This window comes from Hermetia illucens, chromosome 4 (genome assembly GCF_905115235.1).
Source record: "Hermetia illucens chromosome 4, iHerIll2.2.curated.20191125, whole genome shotgun sequence".
Classification (NCBI taxonomy): Eukaryota; Metazoa; Arthropoda; class Insecta; order Diptera; family Stratiomyidae; genus Hermetia; species Hermetia illucens.
This window is the reverse complement of record NC_051852.1, coordinates 133770680-133798056: the sequence shown is the minus strand read 5'-3', so window position 1 is coordinate 133798056 and position 27377 is coordinate 133770680. Positions and strand designations below refer to the sequence as shown.

Below are 27377 nucleotides of genomic sequence, written 5' to 3'. Positions count from 1 at the left end.
AAAAGTTGGTAATATATTATTAGTAAGTTTATTTGAGCAGAAATCGAAATGGGATATATTTTGAGGACTAGATTTCTCTAAATAAACACCTTGATTTTTTTCGGATTTTTGGGTTGGGTAGTTTCCGAAACTGAGTCCTGTCTCACTTTAAGTGTGTACATTTGGACTCCTCACTTGCGCACTTTGCAATTCACGACAAAACTAATATCAGTTGCGGAAAGTACTAATCCAGACCTTTCATTTGATACCCTACATGACTATATCCGGTTTTTAATCCCCTCTTTGCATGTATGAGGAGCCCCCTTTAATCTCCACTTAAATTTATGCTACTCACTGTATGCTTGGGATTTTATAGTTCCCATCTGTCCAACAAATTTCGTTCGGATCGGTTTAGCAGTTTAGGAGAAAAGTGCGTGTCACAGACAGACAGACAGAGATTGCATCGATTTTAATAAGATTCTGTTTTACACAAAACCTTAACAAGTTTTTACTATTTCAAATGATTGTTCTTAGCAAAAGTGTAGTTTGTCGTCTGGTTCGACGACTCCTTGGAAAATAATCAATAAATTTTTCATGACACAAATAATTCACTTATTTTATAGATAAGTTCAATGGATTTAAACTATATACACAGACGATAGATGTAATTTTCCGTACTTCACAGGTTTATCACTGTTATAAAGTGTTATCTCAAAGTTATCAATAGAAAAAAGTAGAAATCAAAACGAGTCTATATTTTTCCATAATCAACAACTTTCTTGTGAATAGTGCAAAATTTAGTAACTTTTTCCTTTGTCATTATCTTCAGGGATTTTATTTTACTTTTTATCCTTTTTTTAAACAAACTCTTAGCTTATCAATTATAAAAGTAATGATTTTTGAAGGGATCAGTTACGAGTGTACCTTTTATCGTGGATAACTCCGAATGACTAATAGCTTCTAGGAAGAATTGGTTTCAACCATATGAAGTGTAAACTTTTTTAAATTATTTCCTTGAATTTCCAATAGAACCGTTATCTAATTTATAATAAATTTTGTATGACGAATCTATATTTGAGATTTACCACCAACGTAGGTTGTGCATACATTATAATTCTTTGCCGTTCCTGTGAACCCCCCCTCAGGAAAATATATGAGGAAATTGATTCATGAAAATATGTCAGAAAGAAAAAAGCCAAAAGCCTTTAGCTAATACAAACATTTCGCCAACAAATTTATCAATCAATTAAGGTGTGTTGTTATCAAAAGTCGCACACGCACACACATCAACGCGAGTATACACAAATATAAAGCTTTCAACATCTATTTATGAGCAGAAGCTATTGATTTTCTTGATAAATAAAAAAATTAATAAGAGATATTTTCCAATGTACTCAAAGATTGCCTACCGTGCCAATCGTGGAAATTCAAAGATAAAATTGGCATTTGTACTATGGCTGCGGCTTTACAAATATTTGTGTCTAATTGAATTGGTTCATTAGAAGCATTTTTCTAGTCGTACAAACTAGGGTAGAGGTTTTTTGTTTGTTTGAAAAATTGCACTTAGAATATAGAATAAGGCATTGTTCGTTGTCGTGTGGTGGAGCAGAAAATACTATCGGATTTCCAACAATGTCTCCAATAGTTTAACATTGCAGCATTAATATTGATAGCCAGTCTATTCAATTGTCGATCAATTTGAAGCTTTTGAGAATAGTGTTAATAATATGCAAATTGATTGTACCTTGACCATACAACTCACAATCCCATATGTTTGCCTGAGCTTAGGTAATATAATTGAAAAAATGAAACTCCACATAATACTGCCCCTTTATATTCCCTTAAATTACTTATTGCTAATAGGCATTGCTTGCAGGGAAAATAAAAGGTTAACCGCTAAATCCATTTAGGATAACGCCTGGCTTTTCATTTACGACCACCGCTACATTTTCTTTCATTCGATACATAACTTACGTATTCTCAAAGGAGGTTCAGGTCTCCCATTTTACTCTTTGTTTGTTGGTTGTATAATGTACGATTAGACCCTGTTACCACAGTACATGTCATTCGACTCTCAGCATGAACAGAAAAATATGGGATATTTGTGATGCCGCGATGATGTGATGTTTTACCTTGGAGCAGAATATACAATTTCTTCAAAATATAATGAATAATGCATTGACGATAATATGAGAGCGCCTCATCAAATGCGACCATAAATAATACAAGAAATTGGAAATAATAAAATAGCCCGAAGGCATCTTTAAATTAACAAAGTAATAAAGAGCTGAGATTAGAAAAAAATGGGTTAATTTTCTTTCTGTATTTTATTTTATGACAAAGAAGAACAAGGCTCTCCACAAGAAGAATTCTTCGCTCTCAATGAAGTCCCAATCGAACTACTCAACAAAGTTTTCAAAGTGAAGTATATCCTTCACCAGAAGATCACTTATGACAGAGTCAAGAGGATGTACAGTGAGTTCAGGATTTAAGGCACATTGCCCAGAACGGTTCGATCGTATATAGGTGCGTTAATTGTACAAAGACACATTCTCGTGGGAAATGTCCAAGACTCAAGGCACACTGCTATAACTGCGATTAGACGGAAAATTCCCATTGATACTGCGAGTGACCGAACAATAAGGATATGGTTTTTAGGAGGAAAGCTACTGAAATGAAAAAAAAAAATAACGAAGGACAGAAGCAAACAGTGACACAGGTGCCACAAAGTTTGGGTAAGTCGGATGTTTTTAGAGGCTGTCCTCCTGAACTAGCGGCCCAACTTATTCCTACTCCTTTAATCAACGCCTTTCAAAGTTTGCTTGAAGCTCTCGTTTCAGTCCATCCCCAGCAATAGTGAGGAAGAATATAAAGAAAGGAACAATTATATTATATGAGGAAGGGTCATCATGAACACTTGTTCTGCTTTTGCCGCAATATTCAAAATCGTTTATAGTATCATATATACCTAGTACTCCCATAAATATTGTTACAAACATACAATCATGTAGAAACAAAACGACATAATGAATTTAAACTATAATAATAGCATTCATTGTCTACCTACTAAGGAATAAGAAAATGACTCGAAGTGATCACCTTTAGCCTTAATGAAACTTTGAGACGATTGAGCCAGCCATCTATCCCGGTACAAACTCTGTCCATAGGAAAATTTCCTACTGCTCGTTTCAAGGCTTTCTTAGGCGAGTCGATATTTGAGTGCCTATTTCAGCACACCATGTGCTCTAAAACTGTTCATAATCTGCAATTCAATGGCTTAAAATCTGAACTAACAGAACGTCAATCGACTGCAGAAATAAAAATGGGGATGTTGTTTTCTGGCCAGGTTTGAGTTGTGTCACAAGAGCCGCCGCCAGCACAGAATCATGTTGAAACATTCAACGGTGATTTTTAAAGAGGTCTTCCAAAATATCTAGTTGTTACATTTCTGCCGATGCTTTCATCTTTTTTACGTAAAAATGGATGCTGTTGACCATTATAGCTAACACCCCACCAAAAATCGCTAAGGTTGGGTTTTGACCCTTCTAAACTCTTGATACTAGCTTTAAAGCTTTTTTCAACGATCGCGTATAAAGTCTGGAATTCTGCTTATTAAATGACTCCTTTACGGTGAACATTTTTTCGTTAGAAAAAGGGGATCGAATGATGCTTGTTACCTGTGTACTATCGCAAAAGCCTTTTACACTTTACCATCCAATTTTTGATTAATCTCTCTGTTAGCAACCCTCGGGGTCATCAAACCAGGCAAACGGTACATCAACCGAGATACTTGGCTGTAGAATACCGATGTTGAAATGAAGGTCCGTGAAAATAAACGCCTCTACCTCAAGTTCCTGGACAATAAAACGCTGGCCAATTGGCAAATTTATAAGAATGTCAACCGGGAAGCAAGGAAAGCGATCGCTGTCACCCGAGCGGTCCATTACAAAACTCTTTACGATAAATTGGACACTCGGGATGGCGAGAATACGTGCAGATTTCACTTGCCAAGATTGGTCTGAACATCGATGATAAACGACCAAAAGGCCGGCCGAAACAACAGTAGCTTGATAAGCTGGATGAGGATTTAAAAGCCTCGCGATTGCATTCAGATTAGGGATTTGATAGAGCTAATTGGCGAAGCCAATCACGACGAGCCGACCCCGTTTGTAGAGGTGACAAAGGTTGAAGAAAAAGAAGTTAGCAAATGTTGCGTACGTCTTTTTTACACCGTTAGTTCTAAGTCCTCGTTGATTATGCGACAGTCTCGAATTTTACGATTTTCCCAGTTCACGGAACATGATTTTTTGTTTGCGCCTCGGATTTCTTCGAATTCTAACATCGATCGATTTTATGGTTTGCCGTATCTTTACAGTACGAAATCTTCCCGATCTTTGACACTCTTTCACATCACCAGTGTCCTTAAATAGTTTCATACAACGATAAATAAACATATGGCTTATACTGAGTGGCTTTAGTGTTTTGAATAACTTTTTTTCAATTCTGCACTTATGTAGCACTATTACCGCGATTCTATTTTCTTTATCGTTTCACCCCATTGTGAAACAAAAGAAATCCGATGTGACTAACATAACCCTAACTGTCAAAATCTGACAACTATACAGTTTTAACAAATTTAGAGATATTTATAATTGTAATAATATTTCTGGGAGTATTACATGTAAATGTGTACAAGCTTACGGCGGACCATGTCCCCAGATTGGGTGCACTCTGCAGGCAGCATTGTTGAGAGATAAATTCGATTGCCTATCTTTGGCTAGAGTTAGGCTCCAGAAATTAGGGAAACAATTTTTTGGGAGCCTCGAAGAGTTCTTTGGTTATAGGTGGGTCTAAGCAAGCTCTCAAATTTTAAGTTGATTGGACTCTGCTCCTCTTGTCCTTCCCAAAGCTGTCATGGTCTTAGGGGGTTAGTGGTATCAAAACAGACCGAACACTTTGTCATTCAGTAGAATAATAGTGTGTTGAGATCGGGAAAAATTTAAGAAGATTCTTCTTATTCTCTTTTTGGCACAAGTGCTTATAATTTTTTTCATATTATGCTCCATATATAAAGTTGTATTAATTTGTCAAAATTGTGTTATTCTATATGTTTATATACCGATAGTTTAGTATACTTCATGTAAGGGTTTAGTATACTATATTTATACAACGCTACTTTCACTTTCGACAGGCTTTTGCCATTAATTATTTTCATGCAAACTACATCGGCGGCAACAGAGTGAATTTGTTATTGTGGTTGTCATGAAAATTAATATAAATTAACTTGCGGTTAATTTTTTTATTATTCGCTACTTAGTAACGCTTCTTTTCAGTGTCCAGGTAAGTATTTCAGATTCAATACTTCATAGTTTTGATCGATACCTTTGTATATTGGTTGACGTTTGTTACATAATCATTTGTTGTTACAAAATTTTACTATAGGACGAAAACAAGATGCACCAAAAACAAAGGGTACATATGAAATAAAAGGAAAAATGTTGGTAGAAAATCCAAAAAAAAGGGGCCTTCCTATAAGAAAAGTAATTGGTTGATTAAAAAGTGATTGGGTGTATGTTTGTCAGAGTCATTTATTTAGCATGAAGACCAAAGATCGCTTCACCTGAACGTAACGTTATTTCGGCGCAAAGTCAGGCAAGCTTGTTAGATGGGACAATACATTCCATCCAAGCTTCAATCCTTTTTTGACGAACTAATATAGATCTGTGTGGTCTTCCGGTATCACTATCGAACACAACTTCTTTACCGATGATGAGTTCTGGATGATTCTGGAGGATAGTGTCCAATTGCTGGCAGTACTTTTTTGAATCTATTCTTCGAACCCTTTGTAGGCGCTCAAAAAACACAAACCCTTCCAGACCTACCAAATTGAGATCTAGGTCTTCCTTTGATGAAGTCGTCGTTTGACGCGAATCATCACGTGAGGAGTAGAGATCGTTTGGGTTCACGTTTCAGCAGCATATTGCAATGATTTGACTTCTACGAGTTTGTGAGTTCAAATATCGAGCTTGATCGCATATCCAAGCCCTTTCAGGGGCATTACTGAAAGAGGACCGTTTTTGACATTAAAATGACCTGCGGGGAATTTCCTAAACAAGTTTTCATGCCGACGTTCTTGTAAAGCATCGTTACCGATCAAACTAAACTAAACTTTAGGCAACTTTTCACAAAATCGACGATCATTCTTCCATTTACGAATGTAAAACAGTAAATTTGGCTCCTTAAGTACTAAACTGATGTCCCATACTTAGCTGAAGACTCTAGTATAAAATGCATATGATTTTCCGATATGATAGGTGTCAAAGAGTCATATCAATTGGACATTTAGTAAATAATAAGTTACGGTGGTTCTAGAGACGCTACTTTTGCTTTTCTGGAAATCATTACATTTTAATGAGTAAAAATAACATCGAAATAAAGGAATGGTTTAGTAAATGCCACAAAAAACCAGAAAAGTCAACAGTTTGATTTGTTGAATTTAAACCCAGTCGTACGAACAGCAATGATGTTCAACTCTCTGGACTACCAATAAGACAATCAAGTGAACATGAAAAAGTCCATATAATGGTTTTGACCGGTCTGAAAGTGCAGGTGCAGAGATCACGGAGGTGTCAAACGAATCTGCATATACCATTTTACATGAATATTTGATAGTGTGATAATAGCTGAAATATAGATCCACCATTACAGTCTAGCCATAAATACCGTCAGTAGCGTTGCCAAGAGGTAACATTGTTGCGGTTCTCCACAGAAATTCCTAACGTCTGCCGGCCACACTCCAATTGACACAATGAAGTGGGATGCGATGCTGTTGATCGGCCTAGAGCCGGTCGGCCGCACTCTGTTCGTACGGAAATGTGGTTGAAGTGGTGCGGTCGAGGATTAACCCTTGTCGTAAGCAGAAAATCATAGCGTCTGACATGAAATAGCGCCACACATTCTCGGCAAAGACCTGAGACTAAAAGCTTACAACCAATAAACTGGGCCCCTCCTTACTTTCCGACTGAAGTGTTTTAGAGACCCAAGATCGGAAAAGGTAATGCACGAGTATGGCCAAAGTTTGTTCAAAAAAATCTTGCCCATAGACAAAAAAAGTTCTATGATTGAACAAAAATACAAGTACGCTCGGTCATCATATAACGCTAAAGCAGAATCCTACGGGTTTAACGAGGCCACCGCCCCACGTTTAAGGAGAGGTGTTATTCCTATCCATTTCTGCACTTCTAGAGTTAAAACCGCTGCTAAAATTTAGGAAGAAACTGTTGTCGAACCAGTGGTCAAGCCACTCAATGGTTCCCTCTTTGCTGGTGACCATTGGATCTTCCAACAAGATTCTTCGCTGGCGCATATGTCGAAACGTTGTCAAAATGGCTCACGGACAATGTTCCAAAATTTATTCGCGCTGAACACTGCACTTTGGGAAGCCGCAACTTGAATCCGCTGGACTACAAATTATGAGACATTTTGAAACAAAATGCATGCTGAATATGCCATCCAAATCTCAAGTCGCTCAAACGAAGTATCGTCTCAGGAGCCACAAAAATATCGCTGCAGGCTCTACGTATGTGTATGGCTAAATGGCCCAAGCGTTTACGACTCTGGATCAATAATGAAGGCAGTCCATTTTGAATGATTTATAGTTTATTAGAATTGTATTTTTTATTCTTATTCTAAAAATAAACAAGTGGAGAAATTAGAAGATAGACGCCTCAGGTATCAAACGTTTTGACTTTCCCTATGTGAAGAATGATGTGTGCATGACAGTTTCGTGTGTACATACATAGCTAGAAATCCAATTGCGCCCAATTTTTTAAAGAGCCGTTTAAGCAAATAATTTTATTAAGAAAGCATCGTGTTGACAATAGTCAACTTCATACGTTTCACACTAGGAGTTCCGGGAGCTCGATGCTTTAGGTATAAAGATTTTGTGTTCCTCTTGTGTGAAAAATTTCCTATGCACGTTTTTAAGGTTTTGTGTAAACACAAAACCTTATTAAAATCGGTTTACTGTCTGTCTGTCCGTCACACCCATTTTTCTCGGAGACGGTTATAGCGATTGATACAAAATTTGGTAGAAAGGTGGGAACTGTGAACGCTCACGCATACAGTGAATTACATCCTTTTATGTCGAATTTAAGGGGGGGGGGGGTCCCCATACATGCAATAGGGGGGTGTAAACTTTTTTTTCATCAAATGTAGTCATGTGGGGTATCAAATTAAAGATCTCGATTAGTACTTTTCAAAGCCGATCTTAGTTTTGACATTCGTTGGAAGGGTGGGGAGCGCGAGGGGTTGAAAGTGATTACTTCTTTAAGGGGGCCATTCTCAGAAACTACCTAATCGAAAAATCTGAAAAAAATCAGGAGGCTGCCACTAGATGGTGCCTGGGCTCTGAAATACCTTCCATGCCGATATCTGTTTAAAGAAAGTTAATAATAGTATATTACTACAATTTTTTGTAATTGGTTAGAAACTCCCCTTAAGTTCATCCTAGTACCATGATATAGGCTATAATATACAGCATGATCTAACCAAGTTTGGTGGAAATCGCACTATTACTAACAAAGTTATAATACCTCAAATTTGTTGCTTCTTTGAAAATTGAAGACTATGAATGTCAATATCACCCGAAAGTGGATACTCTCACATAATATACGGATATATTACGTGCTACGTACTAAGAAATACACAAAACCTTTCGTACCTGAAGCGACCAGCTTCCGGTTTCCCGACTTGTTTTATTTAAACATAGGTAAAAATTCAAAAAATCAACTCCGCCGTTCATATGAATTCACTTTATATGATGATGACGTCATACACGTCCCAGATTGCGATAAATTTACGTGAAATACGAAATTTTGATCTTCACATAATAGTTGCATTTCCTTCAAAATTGTGTATTTTATTATTACTTATAACGACACCAAATTTTGTACCTCTAGGATAGGATTAGGATAGGTTGGGCAAACGAGACCTCTTACACTTTTAACTCTCATATATTTCTCTCAATATCAGAAATAGGATCAGCTTCGAAAAAGTACTAATCAAGCCTTTTCATTTGATATTCCATATGACCATATTCTGTAAAAAAAACTTTTACAACCAGCTTTCTCATATATGAAAGAGTCTCCCCCCGCCTAAACTCAATATAAAATGGGTTCCTATATGTAAAGGGATTTACACCACATATTCTTTCCAAATTTGATAGCAATAACTTCAACTGTTTTCCAATAATTCGAGTGTGACAGACAGACGGACAGACAAATATTGAATCAATTCTAATAAGGTCTTATTTCACGCAAAACCTTAAAAAGGGCTGGGATAAAGTGGATTTATCATAAATGGAACTTTGAAATTTCACTCGAATGTCAATTATTCTCGTTAATTCTCACGCCTTATTTGCATGACTTAAGATGTAAATTCGCGCGAAATTGATAAAGTTAAATTGCTATAACTTTAACGCGATACTGTCCTCTCAGAATTTGGTATTTAAGATTGAACTTAATGGTGGTTTTTCAGTCAATTTCAAAACGTTCTAAAATTTGAGCAGATATCGACGTATGGCTCCGAATTTTTTCAAATTTTTGGTGTGGGTAGTTTCCGAAAATAAATTCTGTCTCACTTTAAGTGTTCACAATTTGACCCTTTACTCGTGCAGTTTGCAATTTACGTTAAAACTAAAATCCTGTTGTGAAAGTACTCATTGTGACCTTTTTAACATTTTATTGTAATATTGTAAATATTAATTATTTGTAATTTATGTGAGTCATTTATCTGAAACAATAATAAATTCTTACAATACGTCAAAGCTCAATGATCCGATTTGCCATAAAGTGATACGTTAAGCAAAACAATATGATAATTCCGTGTTTGTTTGAGAATCTATGAGTCATGCCAATGGAAAATACACGACAATGTCAACCAATTGCCAACCAGTTATGAGATAAGCGTTACAATGAACTTGGGCTTTTAATAACACCTGCTTATATGAGAGAACTTTTTTTTTGTAATTAAAGATTAGGTCAAAGTATTTTTCATGATTATCATAATTACTTCTCGAACAATGTATCTAACTATATAATTGCTGAAAAAATCTAAAGATGATTTTCCGAAACCAAAGTGTAATTTTTGGATGAGAAATTGTTACGTCGATTGCAAAATCCTTCTACAACAAATAAAAGAATCTTTATTTTGAACGACAGTTATCAGATGTTGGCTCCATAGAGAAATGTATCTGGATTAAAATTCAAAATTCAAGGTCAAAAGATAATTTTTTTCTAGCGAGATTCAAAGTTGAATTATTTTGCCAGATGAGTTTCTGAATACTGATCATTCAAAAATTATTGATAATAATAGAATAAACATCTCAAAACAAGTACTCCAGGCTCTTATAGAAAATGAATATACTCGGTATCTTTCGAGAAACATTATTTTTGATGCAATTCCCAGCTGTAAGTCAAAAGTTAACTATACGGAATCAGTCGATTAATATGGTTTATTCTTCCTATAAATCTATTATATCTAAAATTGCCACCCTGCATGTCGTGCCTCTATACTCGTATATTATAATATAAATGCGTGATTATAATTGCTTTGCGACAATGGCTATTCACTTTTGTTCTTTCCGGCTAGAGAGAGAGAAAGATTAACGCTTTATCACGTTGCGCAGGTGTGGCTTGAGATATTTTTCCATCTAATATTTACTTTATCGCCTACACACATATAGATTTATTGTCTAACGCACCGTTCAAATGATTTTGCAGTGCCTTGCAGAGTGTGATATGATATAAGCTAGAGGAGATTCAGATTGTGTTCTCTTTGGAGTTGTGCGACAACGGTTTGAATTCAGCTTATGCCAGGAAACGTTTAATATTATTCACAACATGAATATGTTTATTTTATTCAAAGTTATCACATATATGTAGTAATAATATGACATAGAGTTTCTTCTGAACGGAAGAATGGGAAAATGAACCGAGATTTTAATGAATGCGAACATCACGTCAACTGTAAGGTTAAAGTGGTAAATAGTCTAAACGTGCGGTATTTTCGCATTGAGTGTTAACCTACTCAAGGGGAATGCAAATTGCGAAAATTTATAGAAAACACGCACCAGAGTATCGTGCTGTAACTGCTATCAGTACGAATTTACTAGGTAATGAATTTTCGAGGAAAATTCATTTAGATGATAGACTTGAATTGCGATAAAACCATTTTGTAGCGAATTACATCCAAAATAACGTTAACTCCTTGTCGTAAAAAAGTATATTGGAGATTTATATCGAGTTTTCTAAGTCTGAACAATCATATTAACAGCCAAATGCCAGGGTGCTTAGGCTCATTCAGAGAAGGAGTCTCTTTTAAAGGAACTAATATTTCAAGCTTTCAGACTTCATTAATATTATGAAAAAATTTCTTCCTTAATTACTCTGAAAGGTTCCCAAGGCAAGGAGAATTTGAATCTGAAACCTGGATCGTAATGTATACGAATTTGTTTAAGATTTCGACATACAACTATCCTCTCCTCCCTCCCAAAAAAATTTTTATTCGTAGGTAGTACTTGTTTCAAAAAAATGATTTCCTTTGAGAATTCTACCCTTCTCATCTTTTCTCTCCCACTAAGGTATGGGGAATATAAAGAAAATGCGTTAGTTAAGTTAGTGGAACACATGTGTTCATCTTATGTGAAAGAAACTTTGTATGCACATTTTCCATTTGTATATGACTAAAAACCCAAAATATTCCTTCAAACTACACATATACATACGTAGATATTATGCTCACCCTAAATAAACAAACATTGCCTATTATCGAATACTATACATGCAGTTTTTGAGGCTCATGTTTTGGGCCTTTATTCCCCCACATTTGACCCAATATCAAACATGGCGCCAGTTTTGAAAAGTATTATTTGAGTCCTTTTCTTTGATACCCCACACGGTCATATTCTGAGCAAAAAAAAATTTCACTCCCCCCCCCCCTTCGCATACACGGGGAGCCCCTTAAACTCAACACAAAATGGCGCTACTTGCTATATGTAAAAACATTCACAGACCACGCCCCTCAAAGCACCTGGTATGGATGGCATCTACCCAGCGATGCTAAAGGAAGGTATAGAGCACTTAGATCAACTTCTAAGAAATATTTTTCGAGGATGTCTTGCTCTGGGCTACGTGCCTTCCTCTTGGCAGAAGTTGAAGGTAGTCTTCATACCAAAGCCTGGAAAAGATGACAATTCTAATCCAAAAAACATTAGACAAATAAGCCTAACATCATTTTCGCTGAAATGTCTGGCTGAGCGTCACATTCGCGAGAAGGCGCTAAAGTCGCACCCCCTAAATAAAAATAAACATGCTTACTAACGTGGAAAGTCCTGTGAGTATGCCCTTCATTCTTTGGTTTCAAAGGTAGAGGATGTAACTCTGAAGGATAAGTACGCGATCGGGGTGTTCGTGGCCATTGAAAGGGCTTTTGATTGTGCGCCCTTCCAAAAGCTCTGTGATGCCGCCAGAGAGCATGGTGTTGACGAAACTCTAATGAAGTGGATCTACGCTATGCTAACGCAGAGATTGTTGTGTGCTGAAGTGGATGTTGATCACTACTTAACAACGGAAGCGACGAAAGGCTGCCCTCAAGGAGGTATGCTATCGCCACTTCTGTGGAGTATGCTGATCAACACACTATTATGTGAACTGCAAAATTTGCCAATACACGTTCAAGCTTATGCGGATGATGTGGCTGTACTGACTGTTGACCGAGATCTTGGAATGATGTGTAGAAATACATAACGCGCCGTTGATTTGATTGACAGTTGGTGTCTCAGGCATGGACTTTGAGTAAATCCAAATAAAACCATAATGTTATTATTTACAAAAAGGAGGAAACTGAATGGTCTGTGCCTTCTAGAGATGAGGGGTACAACCCTTTAACTCTCCGAAGAAGTGAAATATCCGGGAGTTATCCTAGACAAGAAGCTTCTTTGGAATAAACATGTAGAGGTGAAGATGAAACGAGCTCTCACAGTTTATGGGCTGTGTAGGCGGACCTAAGGTAAAACAGAAGAGTTTTTGCTGTAAACTAGCCAAACTGCAAAGAACTGTGTGTCTGGGTATCACCGGTGCCATGAGCATCATATCCGGCGCCGCTCTGAATGCATTACTCAAATTTGCTGCCCTTGAATTTGTTTATTCAGAGCACTGCAATGAGAGCAGCTCATAGACTAATTCGCTTAGATCTATGGGAAGACAATGGACGTAGGGGACACAAAGCATTGGAAGAACTGAATCTAGTTTTTGCAATGCCTTCCGATTCTCAGATCCCCATATGTTTGGTAGAAGATATTATGTTATCTTGAATCGGAGAGAAAACTGGGACGAACCAGAAGAATGCGTGTGAGGATATATTGACGTCTTCAACACCGATGGCTCAAAGATAAAAAATGGTTCTGGAGCAGGAGTCTACCTCTTGAATAAAAACGAGAAGTGGGCTTTTCCTTTGGGACAATACACAACGATCTTTCAAGCTGAAGTATATACGATCCTAAGGGCGGCAACCTGGATGATTGATGAGCGGTTGAAGGGCAGGCGCATCGCCGGACCGGAACCAGCAATTGGGGTTTCGGTAGAATTGACTGATGCTGCTATCAAAAACTGGGAACAAGCTTCCCATAATGACAAGTGGCGCAGCCTTAATGCTGCTAGACAGACCAAACTCTGCATGTCAGAGCCAAACAAACATACTGCAAAGTTTATCCTGTCGAAAAGCAGTCGATTATTTTCATTGTGATTTCCTTATCATATTCCTTGGAAGCGAAATAAGAGACCTACTATCTTCCGTTTTATTTGGTGGAACTTGTAATTAATCATTCGCAGAGCCCTATACGTGAAATTCTTCTTCTCTGGTACTTAAAGCATAGCTCATGAAGTTGTTTTATGTTTGCTACTTCCGTTAATAAATGTATCTACCATTTTCTTCCTATGCACCTTCGAAAACAAGCATTGAGAGCACTATAAAAAGAGGCATGACCGAGTAAATCGCAATTTGAATTGGTAGTTGATGAAACTCACTTCGCTAAAGGTGGCAAACGGCCTCGTCTCATCGTCTTCATGCCCCTTGTTTGTGTTCGAAAAAAATAGGAGAACACGGTTTCTCAAAGACACAGGTGCCGATATATGCGTTTATCCGCGCTCAAAATACCAAGGACCATGTAGGAAAGAAAGGTTCGAGTTTTCGGCTGCCAACGGAATCGCTAAAATCACACTCAACCTCGGCCTTCGACAGGATTTCCGATGTAGATTTGTTATAGCGGACGTTTCAAACCAGCAATTATTCGTCCGAATGAAACTAGAAAAATGGCGTATCACCGAACTAAGTACCATGTAGTCCTAACCCCAGGATGACCAATTGCTTTAAAACCTAGACGATTAGCTCCGGATAAGCAGAACATCGTGAAAAAGGAATTCAATACACCATAATCTAGCACCCTTGCATATGGTGCCAAAAAAGAATAACGAATGGAAACCGTGCGGAGATTGAGAGGTTTGGACTTCTGCTATGCCTACATCGATGACATATAAGTTGTCTCTTCTTCACATGAAGAGCACCGTAGCCACTTAAGAAGGTTGGAACAATATGGAGTAGTCGTGCATACAAGCAAATTTTTTGTCACCACGAGAATAGTTTCTTAGGATGCCTTGTCTCAAAGGAGGGGACACGTCCCTTGCCAATCAAAGTCAAAGCGATCCAATCGTACCTGAAACCGACCAACTTGAAGAAGTTTAAAGCATTCTTGGGTATGTCAAATTTTTACAGAAGTTTCATACCCAGAGCAACAGCAATACAGGCACCACTCAACGAGATTCTTCACGGCAAAATTAAAGGAAATTCACCAATCAACTGGACCAGCGAATCTACCACCGCTTTTGGAACTTCCAAAACCGCACTGGAACAGAAGACGCTGCTTGCACATCGAAAATTTGACGTACCTTTGGCCATTTTCTGGGATGCATCTGATTGGAGCAGTCCTTCAGCAGCGGATTAATTGTCGCCAAATGGCACGAGTACATTTTGAGCTCTAAACAAGGTAGGATACTGACAAACATCGGGATTTTTACTAAATATAAATAAGACTTGGAAAGGCATTCACTTTTTGGTAAAACTATTTTTAAAATTTCCATACTAAAATAATCGAAAGTGGCCAGTACGTACAGTTGATTACTACTGCAGCCATTTAAAACTAACTGCGCTGGTACGAACGGAAGCAACGCAGGGGCTAAATCCGAGGCAACGCCAAATTGGATTTTGCTTTGTTTCTCCTAAACTCTGCTTAGGCAGTCACCACCTTGATATTGCCAATCGTATTTCCAGAATGTCGGGCTCCTCTGAATTTACTCCTTTCGGCCCTCATTAATCCCTTTCCGTTATCCGGATAGCTGAGTGGTTAGAGCACAAGGCTGTCGTACGGAAGGTCCCGGTTCAAATCTCACTGGTGGCAGTGGAATTTGTATCGTGATTTGACATCGGATACCAGTCGACTCAGCTGTGAATGAGTACCTGAGTTAAATCAGGGTAATAATCTCGGACGAGCGCAATGCTGACCACATTGCCTCCTACAGCGTACTGTAGTGTACCGTTACGGTTTTGAATGAAGTGCTCTAACACACTTCAAGGCCCTGATCCAATATGGATTGTTGCGCCAACGATTATTATTATTATTAATCCCCTTCAACTTCCTGGTTAGAATTTTTCTTCTGATGTGGTTCCGTTCCTGCAAATGCGACTGACTTGGTTTCGAAAAAGTTCAACAAGTTCAACACAATCCAATCCCTCTTCTTAAAGAACTTACCTCATGTAGACTATTCCCTGCATGTCTCCACTCTTTTAATTTCCCTTACCTACAACAACGCAGAACCTTCCTCGATGCAGATAGTTTAAAAATGTCTACTGGCCAAACGCTGCCCCGTCTCTACAGACGTCACCTATCGTAACACAAGCATTTTTTGAGTGCCCTCATCGAAGCACAAACTCAGTCCCCACTCCCCGATTTCGAGACTATGTCAGTGCTACAATGCACTACAGCTTGGTCCTTTGGATTCCTTTTTGAGGTTTTGTGGGGTCTTCATTCATGCAAAAGAGGGGTGTAAATTTTTTTTCATCAAATATAGTATGTAGAGTATTAAATGAAAGGTCTCGGTTAGTATTTTCCGAAGTGCGATGGGTCAAAAGAAATCATTTCTTTACGGACCCATTCCCAGAAACTACTCAACTGAAAAATCCGAAAAAAATCAACAGGCTACCACAATATGGCGTCTAGGTTCTGAAATACATTCCATGCCGGTATCTGTTCAAATAAAATTAATAGTAATATTATATACATTATATTATTATAATTTTTAGAAATTGGCTGCAAAACCCCCCTTAAGTTCATCCTACAACCACAAAATTGCAGCAATCTAGGTATAACATAGAGAATAATCTTGCTAAGTTTGGTTAAAATCGCTTTATTACTCAATATCACGAGAAAGGGGATATTCTCACATAATATATGCATATATTACGTGCTACGCACTAATGGGACAAATGCACACTGCCTTTATAAAAGAAATACACACAACCTTCCATAACTAAAGCGTCCAGCGTCCGGTTTCTCGACTTGTTCTACTATAGTTTTAAGCGGCAGATCTCCTAATGCAGGGGTGACTTAGGACACTCTTTGTAAAGCCCAACATCCACGTACAGTTCGGCCTGTCGATTACGCCAGAAGAGCCCGCAATGCACCCGTCCACTAGTTGAACTGAACGCATCATCCACGTACCGACAAGCCACAACATAATTAGGTCAACTCTGCACGTGGAAGGACTTTAGATGAGGATTTGAGATATTTTTGTGTATGAGCATTTATCAAAAATGTTTATTAGCGATAAAAGTCCCCATAAAATTATGGCTCACAGCCTAAACAAACATATCTGGCCGGTTTGCCGAATCATTTTTGACTCGATCGACGGCCGTCAGAACAGTCAAAACTGACAGACAATTGCATCCCATCCACGTTACGGCCGCCGGACAAATGCGGACGATTCAGACGTAACTGACAGGCAAAACTGTAGGTGGATGGTGGGCTTAAGGCTAATGAAGTACTGATTAAAGTAGACACTGATTCGGGTAAGGCCCAAAAGTTTCTTTAACCGCATGGTTGGTAACTAGAAGCCGATTTAATCAAACGACATTGTTTTCAATGAATTCTAACTAATCGGAAACAAAAAGACATTCCTAAGGTATCTACATCTAATTTACATTACCAACAATTCGCATTTACTCTGATGTTGATTCTAGATTTTTCTGGTGAAAAATATATACTTACATCAATGAATATTAATATTTTTCACAATGAATATGAATGAGTATGCGTGGCGTTCATAGTAAGCTAACGAATCCGTAATGGAGTTTACCACTATTCAGTGGTAGACCCTAGATTCCGTTCGGAGAGTTTAAAATATTGTTTGGCTTCAGATTCAGTTAATTTTCGTTTTCCATCGGAGCAATACTCTTACTCTCATTTTCCTATTTTTTCTGACTCGCTTTTAAATTGAAGAAGCGGTTCCATTGTGTGATGAGGAGTCAGCCTATCTGAGTCAGTATTATCGTAATCTTATCACTCCAGAGCGGTTATTATAAACAAGCAGAGTAACTATTGACATACTGCATTGATTTCCCCATTTACTCATTCATGGCTTTTTTGAACGGTTCAATCATACATTTTCGACTTTTTAACAAAGCAGTTATGAAGACTCTTACTTTGAGTCATCGCACCTCAGCATATATGTATGTTAATCTGAGGAGACCGCAAAATATGTTGCGACCGCAGAAAAAGAGTAAGAAGAAACTTTGCGGACATAGTGCTGACGCAAAAAATGCGTCATTAGGTTTGTAACTCATATGGCACTCGTCAGACAGGGTCCCAGCCTCCAAACGCACGCCATACGGTCAAATGCTGGATGCATTTTTGATTTTGATTCATTGCAAAGTCTGAATGACTTTTTTTCATCCCGCTCGGCTCGTTTGCGATTAATGTGTGAATCACTTCTGGTGACCTTAATGTAGAGGAGGTTTGGATGGAAACAACTGCATCAAGCGAAAAATGACACTCTTGTCGCATTGTCTAAAAATGGAGACAGCTGCAGTTGCTTTGAGGGGGTCAGTTTTTATAGTGGGCCTCAAATGTAAATGTACACTGGAACACGTAATGTAGTGTCTTACGAATCTATTTACAAGAGAATTTAGATATTTACATTTATTTTTATATTTGCTTTGTATATTTGCATGACTAAGAATGTTGGACCTACCCATACCTCGTTACGACTCATGTGATCCAATACGATACATGGATGACATTATTATCAAACAAGCCCGTAAATTCTCTTTAATAACTTTCCAACCGAATATCTGCTTGCCAATTCGAAACTGAAAGTTTTTGTTGATTTTGTTTCCATTATTTCGGTTCCGCAAGTAGCACTTAAACTCGATTGAGGGGAAAATATTAGAGTAAACTAATCTTGACAATCAGAAGGCTGCACAAATTTACAACTGATAAAAAAATATCAAAGAATAACCACATTGCGCGGGGTTGAAGGGATATGCGTGTTTCTTTTATGAATTGATGGCGAATTCATGGCGGGTCATAAAACTTAACTTTATTATTTTTTGTGACTGTGGATTTAGGCCACATTAAGTAGAAAGCAGATAAGCTAGCAAAGAGTGAAACAGGAAGTACCGCTCTGTAGACGAGAACTCTCTTGTGGAACCGAGAAGGGATTGATAGACATAAAACTCAAGGAAGAGGCAAATCTGTCGAGAGAATCATACTGAGGGAGGTTGCCAAGAATGGGCAGATATACAGGTCAATGTAGGCTAAACAGCCATATAAAAAAGCTGGGGATATCGAGGACATTATCTGCAATCTTCATAAGCATTCTGGGGCAATTTCTAGCAGATGTGCGTGGCAGGAAGCTCTTCATGGAAGACTAATTCCAAGTGCAATACTGATACACAAAAAATTAGGAGCCGCTATAAAATGTTTGCCCACTATAGACCCAATTGACTTGGTTGTTGGTTAAAGATCACCAGGCGGCTTTCGGGGCATGCCAAAAACCAAGTGGCTGAAAGAGTGTCTCGTTGTACAGGGGGAAGTGCATATGCACACGAGAGTTGAGTCTGTAAACCCACAACTGACATTACAGCGAAAAATTTATTTATTCATTTATAAACGATTAGTTTAACCCCTTTTGAAATTTTTATCAAAAAACCGTCTCACTGTTAAATTTCCCGAAACATAAAAAAGCAATGTACGTCCCCTTTTGTAGTTTTCATTTGCTTTTGTGTACTAGAAATGCATTTGTCCGAGCGGTTCGTCTTGGGAATGCGAAACATTGATGTGTTGCTGAAAACAACTGAGTGGATGTTGCGCCTAGGATTATTGTTGTCACAGGTGTAGCGGACATTCTTGAGGTATTGCTAGAGGAAAGTCCCGCTTATGTTTTCCTTCGTTCTTTATTGAAGAGAAGTTTTCACAGAATTTAAGGCTCGACCGTGCCTGGTGTACGTAAGTTAGTGCAAAAAGTGCGTGATGAACAACACTAACGATCCCCGTTGTCGGTGCGCACTGACAAGAATGTGGTTGCCATACCCGAGAGTGCGCGACTCAATCCTAGAACATCGACTCGCTATAGGCCTCAACTGCTCAATATTTACACGTATCAGCCTGATACGAATTTTGCACAAAATGCAACGGCTTGAAGAAACACGACCATCCGCTTTGTTATCGCCTTAGGCTTTAGAGTAGCTCGTTCGATTTTTTTGTGGGGTGGCGTGATGGACCAATGTTATTCGAACAATCCAATAATGATTCAGGCCCTTAACACGATATTCAAGCAGACCATTCGTGAGATAGAGCCGGAAGCCGCCACCAAGGTCTTATCAGGATGTGCTACTACGAAACCAGCCGTGGCAACCACATTAATGAAATTGTGTTCCATAAATAATGGGAATGTTTGCTCTTTCGAACAAAATAGTAATACACTGATAAAAAGGTGAATTTGATTATTTTTTTTTATTTTCAAAAAGAAATCACTCCATTCACTGCCATATATTCTATAAAGGTAAATTAGAAACAACAGTAATTATTTTTTTCTTCTTTAGCCGTTGTTGATTTGGATGAATTCGAGAAGCTCACAAATCATCATTCGGTGTATCAAGTCATCGTTGTTTTGGTCGATCTTTCCGTCATTTCCCACCGACTTTGATGGTCAGAAAAATCCTGGCAAATGGGTTCTCGTCAGCGCGAATTACATGTCCACACCATCGAAGACGTCCCTCTAGCAATTTTCCACAATCGGTGCAATCCCATAGCGACTGCAAATGTTCTAATTTCGGATGTGATTATCGCGTGTTACGCCGTTGATCCATTGCAACAGGCACCGTTCATTGTTTTTTATATTTGGTCAGCACTCAGACCTATAGAGGGTGACAGGACGGGCGAAACTGCCCAAAATTTTGTATTTAAGATTTTCGTTAACGCCAGTTGCCCAACGCTGCGACCTCCCAGTTGCGCTGATGCGTGAAGCAATTTCGTTCGTAGTTCACCTTTGCCTGACAGCATTGATCTTAAATGTTTAAATCGCTCAGTTCAGCCTGTTTCATTGGGATCAATCGTCAAATATTCTGTTTTATTTAGATTCAATCTGAGATCGTGTTGCATGAGGCGATCAATCCACTTTTGAACAAGTCGCTCAAGATAAGCTTTGGTATGAGGCGCTAAGAAAACGCCATCACCATAGAGCAGTGTAGGGAGCTGGACGTTAGGTATCCCCTGTGATAGTATCCATACGAGATCCTCTCTAAGTGTGAATAGCATTACATAGTTATATTATTATAAAATTTCGACAAAATAGTGGCGCCATGCATTAATCGACGAATTATAGAAAAAATCTGCAAAATTCATTGAAAACCCACATCCAAGCGATTGAGAGATAAACATCTATCTTGTTCTGTCTTCTGTCTTATCTCATTACCTCATATACGGTACTTCGGGAATCGGTTGTCGCTTTCCTCAGAGCAACATTTCGCCAATCATAATCCAATCAAAAACTTGCCATAAATATAATAAGGGGGTTTTCTTTCCAGAAAATGGTGAGTCACAATTCTAAAAACATATATCCGCTTTCGGTCTTAATGCCACCATGGGTTATCCTGGCTCTATTTTTATATTTTGAACTAATTAGAAACGGGGGATTTAGTGCTGCATATCTGGCGTGCGTTATCAAATTTATCGGCACTGTCAATAGAAATAACATTTTATCTGTATAGAAAAAAAAGAACTGTTATGATTCATTAGACAGAAAACCTTGAATTTGTCGGCACTAATCTTGAATATGACTCACTTTGCACCTTTTCTGATGTTGGATCTTCATTACTGACTTCCATTGTGTACAGATGATTCAGTAGAGGACAGTGACTGGTTATTAGACGTATAAGGGCTCTCAATTTAAGTTTACTTAGTTTCAGATTTTCGATTGTTTCAATCGGCCGTCCAGTATTAACTTCTTATATCTATAGCCCACAGTTGTCTCGTACCAAATGATTAGTTTCTTGAGCTCCCAGTCTCTTATGATTCGTACAGCTATGATTTGGTAATTCCAAGTGCAGGTTCCTGTCCTACAAATGGTGTCTGGTATTCCTGCACGGCTATTCTATGCCTTGGAATTGAGTCATGAAAGCGTTGAAGTTGGTTGATCGGAGCACTCCGGTTCTGTCAGTAGGCCCGAACGTAACACGCAAATGAAGGTAACCAACACATTAGATAATGATTTCTTTCGAGGTCAATGTCAATGCCTCTTTTGATGCGTAGGTTCAGGAGACAGGAGAAATATACTGCTGATATACTGATGTGGTAGATATGATTGATCGTATGCTGTCGGTCAGTCGAAACTCAATTAACCTTGTGACTTAACTTAATCAATACAACCTATCTCTTATTAAGTATATCGAAGATTTCAGTGCAGCATAAATTAGATGAGTGCACCAGAGCACTTCTATTTTGTTTAAAGCAAGGAAATCCAGTATGGACAGAACGGTGGCCTGGTCCTATTAAGTTCCAGATTAAGGCTGAATAATTAAGTAAGTCTTCACACAACCTCCCTGCGCTGCGTGCTGGAAACTATCTTCGGACGGGCCAAGGGTGTTCATAGTTGGCTGGAATTAGATTCATTCAACTGACCAGTATCGATTTATTGGTCATGTTTTAAGTTTAGGCGGATCCGACCCGAGGCAACAGTTGCAAGACCGTTCTCACTGCACATAAAAAGATGCTAATTTGACCCAAAGTCAAGGTAGAATAACATGCCCCGAACGCTATGTGGTCAAAGAGAGGCTTAGTCTGAATTCTGAATATGTCGTGCACGTTCAGTTTCAATCAAAACCCTTACCCGGTGGCCTGGCTAGGCAGAGTGGACTTTTTCTCGGCTTCCTCGTGGATTAAGATAAGGATTCAATTTATAAAGAACGGGTAACAATAGATCAATTGTTGCTGGTATCCAGCCAGGAACAGTGACCGTCGAAGGCAGTAGAGCAAGTGCCGGTCGTAGTACCCATATGTTGCAACTAACAACATAAAGTTCCGAGAGCGAGGCGGCGGACCGATTCCTGGTTCAAAACCATCGAAGTCTAGTGTCCACCGGGAATCGAGGCATGACAAGAATACCAGCTACTGATAGCCAACGAAGTTCGCAGGAAGGGTCCGAGATAGAAAGAGACGCAGCAGGATCAATTAGAAAGGTAAGAGGCAAGCCATAAAACATGTGGTAGAGCCGAGAGTTTGGATAGAAATATCTTGTGCTTTTCGATGTTGAAGGCTTTATCAAAGTCAGTGTAAATGGTATGCACCTCCTGCCGTGAATTTAGACATTTGGCGACAAAGTTGGTAAAGTCGAGCAAGTTGGAGGCAATGAACCTATGCTTAACAAAGCCGTGTTGCTCTTTCACTAAGTGGTGGCCAAAGTAGGCGGGCAACCAGTCGCTGACATATATTTTGGAACAGGAGGGGAGGAGGGAAATGGGACGGTAATTCTCTGCAAGGGTACAATTGCCACTTTTGTGAAAGGGGATGATGGGAGCCTCTTTCCACAAGTCAGGAAAATGATTCTCTTCGAGGCTTTTGCTGAAAATAAGGGATAGGGGAAGGGATATGGACTGACCAGTTTTAAGCAAAAAGAGGTTTGGAAGACCATCGTAGCCAGACTCGATATTGGCATCAAATTTGCGAATGAGATACTCGACGAACAGAGGGTAAGTAAGTAGGGAGATGGTAGGCGATGCGGGGCAGGGATGAAGTTCTATGGATACTTGATAGAGGCGGGATGAAAACGATGGCGTACACCGAAGGTTTGGCAGGACTGATATCAGCAATATTTCCCTCTGGAGTTGATGCCATTTAGCAACAAAACAAGGAGGTCCGGATTACAATTCCAGAGAACGAACGAGCAAAGATTGTCACGCCCCTTCAATGTAAAGTGTCTGGATCGGATCTTGGATCCTAAGTTAAATTAGAGACCAAAGGCTTTTTGGATATACTTAGGTATTGCAACATGTCATGGTGTGGTGGGCGAAACAAGAAATACAACAGGACAAAGTTTAATAGAATAAAAGAAAAACCACATGAGCAGCTGCTGCTGGAGTTCTTCAGTTCTGTCCGACATATATTCTTATTGTATCACTGCCGGGAGAATTTCCTGGGCCTTCCCATTAAATATGCGGTGTCGTTCAGTGTAGTCAGATTATGTATGAAAATGCTGATCTTCGAAGCCCTACGGTCACACCATAGTAATATCCTAAACGAAGTGTTATGGGGACTTTGGCCATTTCAAACTACGAGACATGCAAATTGAGCTTGAAGAGGATATGCTCCGTGGTTATGAAGCTATTCTTCTTCGATTGATGAAAGATGGTCTGTAGAGTCGAGCTTGTGTATTCCAAGCGAAGATATTCACGATGCTGGAGATTCTAGTTTCCTCCGGCCATGAGAACATAGAGGAGAATGAGGAGATCGACAGATTGCAGATTGTTAGAGAATCTACCCGCACTACTTGGCAGCCACTGTCTCCAGATGGCGGGCTGCGGCAGCTCAAGGATATTGTAAAATACTGTAAAATTTATCCCCATTATCATAAACATCACAATATCTGGATCAGATGTGCGCAATCGCGTATGGCGATTTCCACGGAGCATTGGCCTAAGGAGACCTCGCCGCCAAACTTTGCATTCCGTATAGTTTTCGGAATTTTCGGAGAGGAGGAAGAAACTCTCAAGCACATTCTTTGCGATTCCCCCATTTAGCTCTAGTCGGGGCTCGATCACTAGGCAAATAATCATCTGCGGACCTCAGAGTTCTTTGATTATAGGGAGGGCTTCGTCAATATTATCTTGGAACAATTGGACGGGTGAATTTCACCAATGTGCGAGGCCAGGATCACTCTCGAGACCATTCAATATCAACAACGGTGTAAGATAAGGGAATGCCCTATCATGCTTCCTCTTTAACCTGGCCCTGGAGAAAGTGACTCGCGATGCCGATGTACATGCGAGTGGCACCATCCTCTTCAAGTCCACCCAACTACTGGCCTGCGCTGACGATATCGACATCATGGGAAGAACAACCCGAGATGTACAGTCTACCTTCATCCAGATCGAGCAGGCGGCGCGAGATCTTGGGCTGCACATTAATGAAGGCAAGACGAAGTACATGGTGGCAACGTCAGTGCCAAAACCAAAAGAACGAACAACATCGAACCGCACTGGTCAAACAAAAACAATGAAGATAGGAGACTGCCACTTTGAGACCGTTGAAAATTTCGCCAACGCACGGTTGTTGGCTGCCAGCAGAACCTATTTCAGCTTACAAAAACTGTTTCGCTCGAAACGTTTCACCATAAGGTTAAAGCTCTTACTGTATAAGACTGCGAGTTCTTATGTATTCCTCGGAGACTTGGGTTCTTAGCAAGAAGAACTACGAGCTCTTGGCCGCGTGTAAGAGAAGAATCCTCTGAAGAATTTTTGGCCCCCTACATGATGATGGACGATTCCGTAGCCTACATAAAGACAAAATCCATGAGCGATACCACAACCATCTGGTTGTGGATGAAATCCGGCTCAACAGGTTGCGGTGGGCGGGTCACTCATTCCGTATGGATGAGAATGATCCAGCCTGGAAAGTCTGTAAGGGCAATATCTATGAAAGAAAAAGAAGACGAGGCAGACCTGCCTGAGATGGAGCGATGGCGTAGGTCACGACGCCAGACAGCTTTTAGGGATATCGAATTCGTGGACCTCGGCGCAAAACCGGGGTGTCTGGAGTTCCTTATTAATAGAGGCCTAGACAGGATACCGGTTGTTGCGCCGTTGATGATGATGATTATCCTTAAAGGAAAGCCGGTACTTTTCTTAGTTGGCCGGCCTATAAATTTACAAATTTCTCCAAACTTACGTGACAAGCAGGGAATATATCGAAAGGAAATGATTAACCACTTTGTGAAGTTACCATCTCAGTAGTTTCATTGAAATATTTCCTGTTAACTGCACCTAGACGGCTTGCTGGGTCATATACCCCGATATTTCGTGGATATTCAGACAAAAGCGATTGTGTGTATCATTGAATTGGTCTTCGGGTTATTATTCCCAAATTCCATAGGAAAACGAGGCGAAAAGTCTTAGTAATGTTAGACACTTTTCTTGTTGGGAGTTATGAGAGAAAATATCGATCAATATGATTAGTTGAGCTTTCCACTTTGGACACAACATTGAACAAGGATTCATCCGAAAACGTCAAATTATTCGACACTTTCTTGCACGGCAGTGCATACATCATCAAAGCATCCAATGCATCCCTTGTTCGGCGAATTCCCTTAGTCCCAAAATACATATGTTTGGCTATATTTAGCCTGCTAGGGCCACCGCACCGGCCCGCCAGCGCGTGAACTTCGAACACCTACTGTGCTCCAGCTAATTCTGACCATCACGGGAGGTGGCAGCATTGCTGGAGGTTGCGATTACTAATGCGACGGCCAATATCCATGATCACTGCTTGCTCCGCCAAGCAGCTGTTCATTTTCCCAAGATTCACGACGATTGCGAGTGCTTAAGTTGCATTACCTAGGCCAAAAGCAAACATTGGCCGCTTGCTCGAAACTCTGTGCAATGCTTTCCAGTTGCTGATTTCGTTCGGCGTGCCAAGGCCCCGTGCAAAAACCGTTTCTAACTGCGACTTACCTGGCGCGCGATAGACTGTTATCAGTGCACACGCAGTTTCTATAATTGCTCTATTGATAGAGCCCGAGCTTCGGATGTTATACAACTCCGGCAAGTGCAATCCATTGACACCCTCGCCACTGCGGGGAAGTTTTGAGGTCACGGGGTTTGGAGAGGCAACGAAAACATTCTTGTTTATGTAGTCATCAGGGCACAATAACACCACGGCGCAATGGGCGAGACAAGGCGGGGTGAATGTCGGAAAACAAATGTGCAATGCCGACTGCAGGTCCAAGTGGCCTAGTTTCCGCAGGAGTTCCAGGCGTTTGACCCGCAGTCTGCAGGGTGTCCCCGTTAGGCAAAATACTGAAACATACCTTGGCTCGTCGAGAATCACTTCACAGACGGCGATAATTCGAGCTGAGCACGGCTTTGACGTCGCTCGCTGCCGATTGTACGCCAAATTTCTGACACTCGCGCGTGACACAGAAAATTGTTATTGAATTCCACTTTTCGCTTGAGAGGCCTCCGAGCGGCTGCGATACTGTCTACATTATTCCTTTGGCACTTTTCCACTGTTTTCACTCCGCCGCTTTGGGATTTGGCTGGTTGACGACCCGAAAATATCAAATCGAAGAGAAAAAATTTCACTTGCACCACCGTCGTCGTTGTTCACAGCCGTGTCGTCGCTGGAGAATTTCCCGTCAATCGATTTTCTACGCAAGCCGCTAGCATTTATCCACAGTTATTTCAGCAAATTGAACTGTTTGCACTCATTTTGGAAGGCGATCGCGGACTAGGACTCACGATTCGCGTTCGCATGAGGAGTTTTTCACGTCCCAATCAGAAGGCAGTGTAAGCCAGCAGCACTTTTGCACAACTTTCGTCGTCATCCGCGTTTGACATATCGCAAGCCCGAAAAAGTATCTCAAGTGGCAACTGCTCGAATTGGACGAGTCCCAACGAAATCATATGTCGAAGTGGATGCAACATCGAATGCGACCGAAACCGAACCGAGTGTGGGGTGGTGGAAAGTGACCATAGACAGCTGAGGTATCGTGTGAAGATGGTTGGGAATGGAAGACGTT

The 27377-nt window shown here is 39.8% G+C and overlaps 1 protein-coding gene across 5 annotated transcripts in view; it reads right to left on the bottom strand.

Moving 5' to 3' along the window:
• The window catches only part of LOC119655811 (WAS/WASL-interacting protein family member 2), a 51391-nt gene extending 24101 nt beyond the window's left edge, over nucleotides 1-27290 (bottom strand). For 4 of the 5 annotated variants that reach the window (XM_038061915.1, XM_038061912.1, XM_038061914.1 and 1 more), the window contains exon 1: nucleotides 26667-27290. The gene's annotated coding sequence lies outside the window, so the exon portion shown is untranslated. The remainder of the gene's footprint in view (nucleotides 1-26666) is intronic. The other variant, XM_038061916.1, reaches the window with a different exon arrangement.
• Nucleotides 27291-27377: the final 87 nt, after the last annotated feature.